This window comes from Neoarius graeffei, chromosome 5 (genome assembly GCF_027579695.1).
Source record: "Neoarius graeffei isolate fNeoGra1 chromosome 5, fNeoGra1.pri, whole genome shotgun sequence".
NCBI classification, from domain to species: domain Eukaryota; kingdom Metazoa; phylum Chordata; class Actinopteri; order Siluriformes; family Ariidae; genus Neoarius; species Neoarius graeffei.
Window position 1 is genome coordinate 102,635,518 of NC_083573.1, and position 12,786 is coordinate 102,648,303.

Sequence of the window (12,786 nt, forward strand, 5' to 3'; positions counted from 1 at the left end):
AGAGATGTATCGATGTAGCCGCCAGCACGTCTTTCCGCTTTATGCTGACGGCGTGCGTGCTGCGTCCCTTTATATCCGCGGAGCAGACGCAATTCATACCCCCCCCCGCATGCGCAGTTAACGGTCTGCATCCGATATACATCCGCGCAACATCCCCTTTGTTTCCGTTAGGCGTACGTGATGCATCCCCTTCATCCGCTATGCATCCGCTCTTTCTGCTATGCGTCCGCTTCTCAGTTATCACCGGTAACCCCTTCGGAGCTGTCATCCACACTGTAAAAAAAAATTCCGTAAAAAAACGGATAAAGTCCTGGCAGTAAATTACCAGTAACTTCTCCGTTTACATTACGGCCCTTCCGTTTATTCTGTAACGGAGAATTCCGTATTTTTAGAGTAAATTCTCTGTCCATTCACAGGTATTTCTGTTCATCATAAAAAGGAGAATTCCGTAGATTTACAATACATTCTCTGTTCATTCACATGTACTCCCGTTCATTATAGAAAAGGAGAATTCCGTAGATTTACAATACATTCTCTGTTCATTCACATGTATTCCCCTTCATTATAAGAAAGGAGAATTCTGTGGATTTACAGTAAATTCGGTTCTTTCACAGACACTTCTTTTAGTGGAAAACTGATAACCCCTTAGATATAAAGTCGATTTCTGTCCAAACTAGGAAAAAATGTCTTAAGGACAAATATATGAATCTGAATATGCATTACCAATATGTGATAGTTTAATATATATAAGCAGAGATTGTTTTTGTCATCTACACAAAGTTAAGTCTTTTAATACAGTACATTACACACGTCTTCCATCCGCTAGGCTTCCTATGAACATGCGTTTAACATCCCCGCTATATACTACCCACGTCCGTTCTTTTCCGTTCTGTTTCCGCAAATTTTCGCCAATTTTGTCCATTTCTGGAGCGGATGAAAACGGATAGAGCCACCCCCGAAATTTTGCTCGTCCGCTGTGTCCTTTTTGCATACGTTTTGTGTCCATCGGCCAGTGGGACCGGGCCTTTACATTGGACTAGTCCATGATCTGACTACGTAGACAGGTGCGCGACGGAAATTCAAACCGAAGCAGCGGGAACTGTAAACAAGATGAAGCGCAGTTATGAGAGTGATTGCGCTAAACGAAAAAAAAAGGGCACAAAGCAAAAAGAATGCAGCTGCACTTCTGAAACTAACTAAAGTGGAGACAATGTCATATTAAGCGATGATCCGACATGTGGCCAGCAACGCTGTCAGACTCAGAGAGGTGTTCAATTGTCCAAAAAGGTCCAGTACAAATACGAGGAGTAGATTTTCCCAAAAACAAGTAGGACTTTCTTTTTCATATGATTATGAACAATGGACATTTGGAGATTAAAGACTTTTCAGTAATGTACTGCAACCTTTAAAAACTCATCCCTCTCTCTTTATCTACCCCCCCCCTCTCGCACACACACACACAAACTCTCTCTCTCTCTCTCTCTCTCTCTCTCTCACACACACACACACACACTCTCTCTCTCTCTCGTACATTTATCTTGGCATCAGTCTTATCCCATTGAAATGTAGAGGTTTCGATAGAGTAATATCCATTTGTGTTGTAGTTCTGATAGCAGTAAGATCATTTTGTATCTCTGGTAATGTGTATCTGGTAATATGGATCCATTTGTGTTCTACTTCTGATAAGAATAAGATCATTTTATATCTGGTAATATGTATCTGTGGAGTAAAAATAATAATTCGATTTCAGATATCCTTGTTTTATTAAAATATGGAGATTGACTCTTAAAATTGGTGCTCTCTCTCTCTCTACTGTCTCTTCTTCTGTTGTTTGCCTTGTCGCTCTCTCTCTTTCTGGTTTGATCTGAGCAATAAACACTGTCAGAATTTTGGCAAATGCTGGAGTAATCTCAAACCTGTTTCACTGTGGAGCTTATTTGGGGCACATTGTTAGTGGCAGTTTGCTATCTTTTTTTCTGAATTTACAGCAAGGAGATATGGCATGTGCCAAGTAGGGATGACCATTATTCTGTATGTGTGTTTCAAGACTGACTTTTGAGGGCCCCATGTCTGCATTTCGCCTAGGGCCCCAAAATGGCTAGAACCGCCCCTGCCGATAGCCCTAACATCGCATGCAGGAAAAAAAATAATGGAAAGAATGATTTAAGAAAGGTTAGTTATTTAGAAATCAAACCTGTAATAAAATGTTATCAAAGTGGATTTAGGAAAGGAAGAAGCACTGTAGATCCCGTTCTGTACCTAGAACATGAACTTCGGAAAGTTCAGTTCAGTTCAGTTCAGTTCAATTTATTTCTTTGTCCCAAATGGGCAATTTGGTTGCAAACAGGGTCACACACATCACACACATACCACCACCACATAACACATAACACTATAAAATAAAATCAGTAAAAAATAAAAAATAAAATATTCAACAAATAAATGAGGATATATAAAAAACATACAGAATACAGGTGAGGACAAAGGCTACAATGAAAAAAGCTATCTTTTCCTGGTTTGTGTATTCAGTTTTTGAATAGACAAGGGAATAAAAGAATTTTTATACCTCTGCTTGAAGGCCATTGGAGTTTTAAGGCGTAAGCCAGATGGCAAAAAAATGTATTCATTGTACAATGGATGGCCTGGGTCTTCATATATTTGAATGGCTTTGTTAAACACCTGCTTATTAAAATACTCAGATAGACTATCAAACTTCACACCCACTATCTTACTAGCTACATTCACAATTTTTAAAAGTGCATTTTTCTCTCTGATGGTAACATTTCCATACCAACAGATAATGGAGAATGTAAGAATTGACTCGATAAAAGCTTTATAAAACGGCGTCATCAGTGTTTTGTCAACCTGAAACTTAGCTAGCTTTCGAAGTGCAGAAAGTCTCTGCTGCCCTTTCTTGCACAGGGCAGTGGTATTCAGATCAAACTTAAGTCGGTCATCAATCAAGGTGCCTAGATACTTGTAAGATGACACAACTTCAACGGCTTGGCCATTTATGACACTGTGCTTAAAAACAGGGGTATGACGTCTAAAGTCTATAGACATATCTTTAGTTTTGCTAATGTTCAGGTGCAAAAAAGCATCATTACACCAGGACACAAAGTTGTCAATAACCGGCCCATGTTCATCCTCAAGGGAATTCAAGAGACTAACAATTACAGAATCATCTGCAAATTTTAAAATATGCCTATTGTCATGCTGGCTACGACAATCATTGGTGTACAATATGTACAACAAAGGGGAGAGGACACAACCCTGCGGTGAGCCTGTGGATGATGTTAGGCCACTGGACAACACTTTATTTACCCTCACTCTCTGGACTCTCTGGGTGAGGAAATCAAGTAGCCAACCAGTCAAACTTGGGTCAAGACTGAAGTTGTTCAGTAATTTCTCAATTAACAGGTGGGGTTGGATGGTGTTAAATGCTGAAGAAAAGTCTACAAAAAGCACTCAAAAAGCTCAGGTTAATAAAGAGAGTGTAATGGTTGTATTTTTTGGTGTTGAAAAAGCACATGATATGATGTGGAAAGAGGGGTTAATAATTAGGTTACATCAACTGGGGATAAGAGGGAGAATGTATAGATGGGTTAAAAGTTTTTTAACTGATAGGATGATCTCAGTAGGAATAGGAAAAGAATATAGTAGGAATTATTTAGAAGAAAATGGAACCTCACAAGGTAGTATACGAAGTCCAATATTGTTTTCAGTGATGATAAATGAAATATTTCGTAATGTAGATAGGTCTATTGGGGTCTCACTGTTTGCTGATGATGGGTGTAGCAGTTCGTATGGGTGGGTGGAGCACAGAAGGACGGCAGGCCAGAACTGAGTTCACAAAACTCTTTTATTTTCACTTTTCAGTGCAAATTTTACTCTCCCAGCCACACACACACGCACACACTCAAGTCGTCTGGTTGGGGAGAGAGCCCCTCTGCTCTCGCTCTCTCTCCTTAAATAGGGCGCGGTCACTGGGAAGACACACACAAACAGGTTAATTCATGTCAGGTGTAGTGATTCTGCCACTTACCTTCCCTGACTCCGCCCTCCGGTCACAGACTGGCGCTTGACCACGCCCCCGCTGCCACATACCCCCACCGCCCGACTCAGGCCGGGCGGCTGTCCGGCCTGCAGCCGACTCCCCCCCCCCCCCCCATCTGCGCCCCTGGCCTGTGGACCACCTTGAAATTAAAGGGTTGGAGTGCCAGATACCAACGGGTGATCCGCGCGTTGGCATCCTTCATGCGGTGGAGCCACTGGAGGGGCGCGTGGTCCGAACAGAGGGTGAAAGGGCGCCCCAGTAGGTAGTAACGGAGGGCGAGGACCGCCCACTTGATGGCCAATATCCCTTCGTCAAATCCAGTGTCGAATAAAAGCGAGCCGTGCCGAGTCGATCGAGCAACTCATCAATACGAGGCATTGGGTACGTGTCAAATTTAGACACCGCATTAACTTTTCTATAGTCCACACAAAACCGGACCGACCCGTCGGCCTTGGGTACCAAGACCACCGGGCTGCTCCAGTCACTGTGGGACTTCTCGACGATGCCCATTTCGAGCATGGTCTCAAGTTCTTCCCGAACCACCTTTTTCTTGTGTTCGGGTAGCCTGTAAGGGCAGCTACGCACTACCACCCCCGGGGGCGTCTCTATGTGGTGCTCTATGAGGTTAGTGCGACCGGGCAGGGGCGAGAACACATCCGAAAACTCGGTCTGCAACTGGGCGACCTCCATGAGTTGGGTCAGGGAGAGGTGGTCTCCACAGGGGACCGGAGAGGTACGGGATGCCAATGCCCCTTTTTGAACCTCTGGCCCCAGCTCCGCCTTCTCCGGAACCACCGAAACCAACGCCACGGGGACCTCCTCATTCCAGAGTTTCAGCAGATTGAGGTGGTAAATTTGTAGCGCCCCACCCCTGTCCGTTCACCTCACCTCGTAGTCGACGTCCCCGACTCGCTGTGTGACCTCAAAGGGACCTTGCCACTTGGCGACCAATTTGGAGCTCGAAGTGGGCAACAGTACGAGTACTTTATCTCTCTGGGTGAACTCCCTAAGGTGCGTACCCTTGTTGTACAGGCGGGCTTGCCGTTCCTGGGCCTGCCGCAAATTCTCCTGAGTTAGGTGGGTGAGCATGTGGAGTTTTGCTCGCAGGTCCATAACGTATTGAATTTCGTTCTTGCTTTGTGAAGGTCCCTCCTCCCAATTTTCCTGCAGCACGTCTAGGATGCCACGCGGCTTACGCCCATATAATAATTCGAATGGGGAGAACCCCGTGGAGGCTTGGGGAACCTCTCGCACTGAGAACAACAAGGGTTCGAGCCACTTATCCCAATTACGTGCGTCCTCACTTACGAATTTTTTAATGATATTTTTGAGGGTGCGATTGAACCGTTCCACTAAACCGTCTGTTTGTGGGTGATGCACGCTGGTGTGGATCGGCTTAATCCCCAATAACCCATACAGTTCGCGCAGTGTCCGTGACATAAATGTAGTGCCTTGATCAGTCAGAATCTCTTTCGGGATTCCGACTCGGGAGATAATGCGGAAGAGTGCCTCTGCAATACTGCGTGCTGAGATATTGCACAGAGGCACTGCTTCCGGGTATCGCATTGCATAGTCCACCAGAACTAATATAAAGCGGTACCCTCATGCTGACCGATCTAATGGCCCAACGAGATCCATCCCAATTCTCTCAAACAGGGTCTCGATCAATGGCAGAGGGCGCAAAGGCGCTTTTGGAATGGCCGCTGGATTTACTAACTGGCATTCGCGGCATGCCGTACACCACCTACGGACATTGCCGCGAGTCCCCGGCCAATAGAATCGGGCCATTATTCGGGCTAGTGTCTTATCCTGCCCTCAGTGTCCAGCCATGGGATTAAAGTGAGCCGCCTGGAATACCAATTCCCGGCGGCTCTTCGGAATCAAAAGCTGCGTGACTCGCTCTTTAGTTTGAGTGTCCTGTGTCACTCGGTATAACCTATCCTTCATAATTGCGAAGTAGGGGAAGGACGGGGTGGCGTTCGGCTGGAGCGTTTGACCATCGATTACTCTCACTTGGTCAAACGCATGTCGCAGAGTCTCATCTCGCGATTGTTCTAATGGGAAATCCACGAGGGATTCCCCAATAGAGAGAGGAGGAGCCGGCGGCTCCTCACTCTGACGCGGAGATGATGTAGACGGCTCTGTGACAGCTGCTCCCGCCAAAGCGACACCGGGACCTCCCCCTGTCAAATGGCAGGACCCACTCTTTACTAAGCATGTCATTAAACCCCGAAATCCCGGCCAATCAGTCCCCAAAATTAAAGAGTGGGTAAGGCGAGGATTAACCGCCGCCTTCACTATAAATTTTTCCCCTCTGAAAAAAATGTGGACCGACACCAAAGGGTAGCTGTGAACATCCCCGTGCACACACAACACCTTCACCCCCTGTGTTCCCCCCAATGCCTCATTTTGCACCAGGCTTTGGTGAATTGAGGTCTGGTTACAACCAGAATCCACCAACGCCTGATATGTATCCCCTTGGATACTCACCGGTATGCGATACGCTCCGGCCCGATCGAGGGCAGCCTCTGGCACATCGGGGATCCGAACCACCGTGCCCACTTCCATCGCCATGCACTGCTGTTGAAGGTGGCCCGGCTCCCCGCAGCGCCAGCAGACCGGCCCGGGCTTTCCCTCTGCACCGGTGATCTGGGGCTCACTCACCTGAAGTGGGGGAGAGACAGACACAGAAGGGAGAAACGGGAGGGCACCGTGGGTGCGGCGGGCCGGCTGGGGTGGTGCAGGCCCCCGCCTCCGCAGTGGGGGAATGGGGTGAGGACGGGACACAGGAGGATGGAGAGAGAGAGAAGAGAGAAGAGATGCCATCCGCTGTCCTGCCGCCGGGACAGCCGCCAAATGGTCCTCCGCCAGCTTGACTGCCTGATCCAGCGACGCTGGGCAGTGGCACTGGACCCACTCCGCAGTTCCTGCTGGCAAGTGAGCGACGAACTGTTCCAGCACCACCTGGTCAATGATTCCCTCGGCGTCGTGGTGGTCGGCCCTCGACCACCGCCAGCAGGCGTCCCGGAGCTGCTGGCCAAACGCGAACGGCCGGCCGACTTCCTCCAAGTGCAACGTGCGGAAGCGCTGGCGCTGCTGCTCTGGGGTGCGCCCTACGCGCTGGAGGACGGCCCAGCGGAGGTCCGCGTAGGCCAGCCGGTGGTCGGCGGGGAGCTGAAGCGCGGCCAGCTGCGCCTCTCCCGTTAGCAGGGGGAGGAGGCGTGCCGCTCCATCGGCCACCCCGAGGCTTCGGCGACTTGCTTGAAGAGCGTGATGAATGCCTCGGGGTTGTCCTGCGGGCCCATCTTGGTGACGGTGAGGAGAGATGGGCCTGCGGTAGGAGCACTGGTGGACCCCGCCGACGCGAGGAGGTGCTGGAACGCCTCCCGATCTTCTTGTTGGGCTAGCACCAGGGCCTCGAAGCGTCGCTCTTGCTCCTTCCGGAGGGTGATGAGCGCCTGGTGCTGGCTTTGCTGGGCCGTGGTGAGGGCATGGACCAGGTCGGCGAACGGGGAGGACTCCATGGGGCTGTTTGGCTGGTGCTCCACTATCCCGGGTTTCAGCACCACTGTAGCAGTTCGTATGGGTGGGTGGAGCACAGAAGGATGGCAGGCCAGAACTGAGTTCACAAAACTCTTTTATTTTCACTTTTCAGTGCAAATTTTACTCTCTCAGCCACACACACACGCACACACTCAAGTCGTCTGGTTGGGGAGAGAGCCCCTCTGCTCTCGCTCTCTCTCCTTAAATAGGGCGCGGTCACTGGGAAGACACACACAAACAGGTTAATTCATGTCAGGTGTAGTGATTCTGCCACTTACCTTCCCTGACTCCGCCCTCCTGTCACAGACCGGCGCTTGACCACGCCCCCGCTGCCACAATGGGGTAATGTGGAAAAGGGGACGAAATATAGAGTTTATAGTGAAGAAACTACAACAAGCTATAGAGAAAGTAGAGGCATGGGACCAAGAATGGGGGTTTAGAGTCGTGGTTGTAAAGACAAAGGTACTTTTTTTTTACTAAAAAGAAAGTAGATAATCAAATTAGTCTTAAACTATATGGAGAAAACCTAGAAAGAGTAGACTGTTTCAAATATTTAGGAATTTGGTTTGACAAGAAGCTCACTTGGAAAACACATATTGAAAGAATAATAGGAAAATGTAAAAAGACAGTGAATATTATTAGATGTTTGAGGAGTAGAGAGTGGGGAGCAAATAGATCGGTCTTGAAAGCTATCTATAGAGGTCTAATCAGGTCAGTTCTTGATTATGGATGTATAATATATGAATCGGCATCAAAGACTTTACTTAAAAAATTGGACACAATCCAGAGTCAAGTTTTGAGACTGTGCTGTGGGGCCATAAAGACGACTCTGATACCCGCTCTACAGGTAGAAATGGGTGAAATGCCTTTGGAAAAGCGAAGAACTCAGATAGCACTAATGTACTGGGTAAATTTAAGGGGTCATAATGAAAGTCATCTGGTTCAGAGTGTATTAAAACCATGCCAGGAAAAGGAAAAAGAGCATACAAAGAGTTTTGGTTGGACGATAGAGAATAAGATCAGTGAGTTTGGAATAGCTGATAAAATGGTAAGCCCCACTGTGCCACTCTGTGTTGTCCCACCATGGATTCTAGAAGAAACAAGGGTCAATTTAAATCTGCTAAAGGAGGGGAAAGGGGGAAATATAAGCAAAAATGAAGTTGGTAAAAACATCAAAGAAAGTTATCCAGAATATGTTAAAATATTTACAGACGCATCTAAAACATTGGACAATAGAGTAGGAATAGCGTTTATCATTCCAGAAGTTAATGTGATGTTCAACAAAAGGGTTAGTGCTAATTTAGCAGTATATACAGGGGAACTGTTTGCTGTTCTTCTCGCTCTCAGCTGGGTGGAGAAAGTAAAACCAGTCAAAGTTTTGATAGGTTCTGATTCCAGTAGTGCACTAAAAAGTATTAAATACATGCAGTCAAATACAAGACAAGACATAGTACTAGACATAACTCTAACAATATTCAGAATTAAAAGAGCAGGCGTGGAAGTTAAATTCATGTGGATTCCTACACATAGTGGTGTGGAGGGAAATGAGCTGGCAGACAGATATGCAAAAGGAGCAACAAGAAAAAGTAAATATGGATGTAAAATATAGTAAGGCTGAGGTTAAAAGTATAATCAAGACAGAAATAAGAAAGAAATGGCAGGAAGAGTGGGACAGAGGAAATAAGGGTCGATATTACTACAGCATTCAAAAGAAAGTAGGAGAAATGAGAGGAAGCGATAGAAATAGAAAGGAGGAAGACATTATATCAAGGATGAGGTTTGGTCACACTGCTCTGAACAGTACATTAAACATAATGGATGAGCATGTTAATGGAAGATGCGGACTTCAGGAAACGGTGGAGCATGTGATGTTGGATTGTCCGAGATATCAACAAGAGAGACAGACTCAAGTCTGTGAGTGAGTGCTGTGTCCTTGTGTTTGTGGAAACATGGCTTAACGACAGCGTCCCGGACTGTGCCATTCAGCTAACGCGGCTAACATGCTACCGGTCAGACAGAGCACTAGTCGAGGGGGGGGAAGACTCACGGTGGTGGACTCTGTATTTACAGCAGTGATGCCTGGTGCCGTGATGCTGTTGTGGTCTGCAAACACTGCTCACCACTGGTGGAGTTTATGATTATTAAGTGCCGGCCATTCTATCTGCCGAGGGAAATTACAGCCATATTGCTGGTAGCATTATACATCCCTCCCAGCTCCAATAACAACAGGAGTGAAGCACTGAATGAACTCTATCAGCACATCAGTGAGCAGCAGACAGCCCACCCAGATGCTTTCCTCATCCTGGCTGGGGATTTCAACCATGCAAACCCCAAGAGCGTGTTTCCAAAACTCTATGGACATATCAACTTTCCTACACGTGGAAACAATACTCTGGACAATGTTTACACCATGCATAAAGACGCCTACAAAGCCCTACTCCTCCCCCACCTTGGGGCCTCAGATCACTCCACTGTTATGCTAATGCCAGCATACAGGCCGCTGGTTAAAGTCACCAAACCAGCTACAAAGCAGATATGTGTGTGGCCAGAGGGGTCCTCAGAGGCACTCCAGGACTGTTTTTCCACCACTGACTGGAGCATGTTCAGACAGGCGGCCACCTACAGCAACATCACAGATCTTCAGGAGTACACAGAGACCGTCACTGCCTACATGAGGAAGTGCATGGACGACGTTATGGTCACCAGAACCATCTGCATTTGGGCCAATCAGAAGCCATGGCTGACAGGGGAAGTCCACAGGCTCCTGTGGGCTCGGAACGCCGCCTTCAGAGCTGGGGATGAGGTGGGCCTGAAGACAGCTAGGGCCAATCTGTCACGAGGCATCAGGGTGGCCAAGAGACAGTATTCCAGGTACATTGCTGGCCATTTCAATGACAGCAGAGACACCAGGAACCTGTGGCGGGGGATTCAGACCATCACAGACTACAAGCCCTCGCCGCAGACCTGTGACAACTCCACGTCTCTGCTGAATCAGTTGAACGACTTCTTCGCTCGCTTTGAGGCAGACAACAGCACCATGGCACAGAAGACCCCACCACCTCCTGGTGACCAGGTGTTGACGCTGTCCCCAGACAGCGTGAGGAGAGCTCTCAGGACGACAAATGCACGAAAAGCTTCGGGTCCTGATAACATTCCTGGTCGTGTTCTGAGAGACTGTGCCGAAGAGCTCACAGATGTCTTTACAGACATCTTCAACATCTCGTTGAGCCAGGCTGTTGTCCCCACGTGCCTCAAAACTACCACCATTATCCCAGTCCTGAAGAAGCCATCTCCCTCCTGCTTCAATGACTACTGCCCTGTCACACTCACTCCCATCCTCATGAAGTGCTTCGAGCGGCTAGTCATGCAGCATATCAAGTCTGCCCTCCCCCCCGCCCTGGACCCTTTCCAGTTTGCATATCAGTCCAACCGTTCGACCGATGACGTCATCTCCACTGCCCTCCACTCAGCCCTCACCCACCTGGAGACAAAAGACTTGTATGTCAGAATGCTGTTCATAGACTTCAGCTCAGCATTCAACACAATCATTCCTCAGCAGCTCATTCATAAACTGGACCAGCTGGGACTCAACACCTCCCTGTGCAACTGGCTGCTGGACTTCCTGACGGGGAGACCACAGGCTGTACGGGTCGGCAGCAACTCCTCCAGCACCATCACATTGAACACGGGGGCCCCCCAAGGATGTGTGCTAAGCCCCCTCCTCTTCACTCTGCTGACCCATGACTGCACACCAACATCCAACTCTAATCTCTTCATTAAGTTTGCGGATGCCACAACTGTGGTGGGTCTCATCAACAATGGCGATGAGACAATCTACAGGAGTGAGGTGAGCCGCTTGGCCATGTGGTGCAAGGACAACAATCTCCGTCTGAACGTGGAGAAGACGAAGGAGATTGTTGTGGACTTCATGAGAGAGCACACCCAGCATGCTCCACTATGTATCGACGGTGCTGCAGTGGAGAGGGTGAGCAGCACCAAGTTTCTGGGTGTGCACATCTCTGAAGACCTGTCCTGGAGCAACAACACCGCATCACTGGCCAAAAAAGCCCAACAGCGTCTGTACTTCCTCCGCAAACTGAGGAGAGCAAGAGCCCCGGCCCCCATCATGCACACTTTCTACAGAGGCACCATCGAGAACATCCTGACCAGCTGCATCACCATGTGGTACGGCGCATGCACCATATCCTGCTGCAAGACTCTGCAGCGCATCGTGAGAGCAGCTGAGAGGATCATTGGTGTCTCTCTTCCTTCTCTATCGGATATCTATAACTCCCGCCTCACCCACAAAGCCATCAGAATTGCAGGTGACCCCATCCACCCATCTCACAACCTCTTCAGTCTGCTGCCATCGAGGAGGAGACTGCGGAGTCTCCGGGCCAAAACCAGCAGGCTCAAGAACAGTTTCTTTCACCAGGCAGTCGGGAGGCTCAACTCCCTCCCTGTTCTGCCCCTCCTCCCCCGTCTGCCCCCTGCCACAGATTCTGCTCGCACTCCCCCCTGGCCCCCCTTCAGCATCTGACATGTCATCCTCACAGTTTCCCCCACCCACCCACACACACCCACACATCTCAACGTTCATTAACACACTGAACTCAGGGCCTGCACATCTCACTTTACCTCGCTCATTTGCACTATTCCGCACTACCTCACCTCAACAGCTGCTAGTTTGTTTATACTGCTTATTTCATGTTTACCTGCTATACCTCAATTGCCCTTGACTGTTTGTTTATTCGCACCAATTTACGTGTGTATATATATATATATATATATATATATATATATATATATATATATATATATATATGAGTGTTTAGTCTAGGTCTAGTTCTTATCTAGAGTGTTTATACTGTTTATATTGTTTGTTTGAGTGTTTAGTCTGTCTAGTTCTTATCTAGTGTTTATACTGTTTATATTGTTTGAGTGTTTAGTCTATGTCTAGTTCTTATCTAGAGTGTTTATACTGTTTATATTGTTTGTTTTTTCAATTATTCTATTTTTATTTATTGCATTGCCTGTTTGCACCATGGGTCAGAGAGGACTGAAATTTCATCCGTGCTGTATGTCAAGCATGTATAGCATATTTGACAATAAAGTTGACTTGACTTGACACTTAAAGAGACGCTTCAAATGAATCATATGACACTAGGAATCAGAGAGATGTTGCA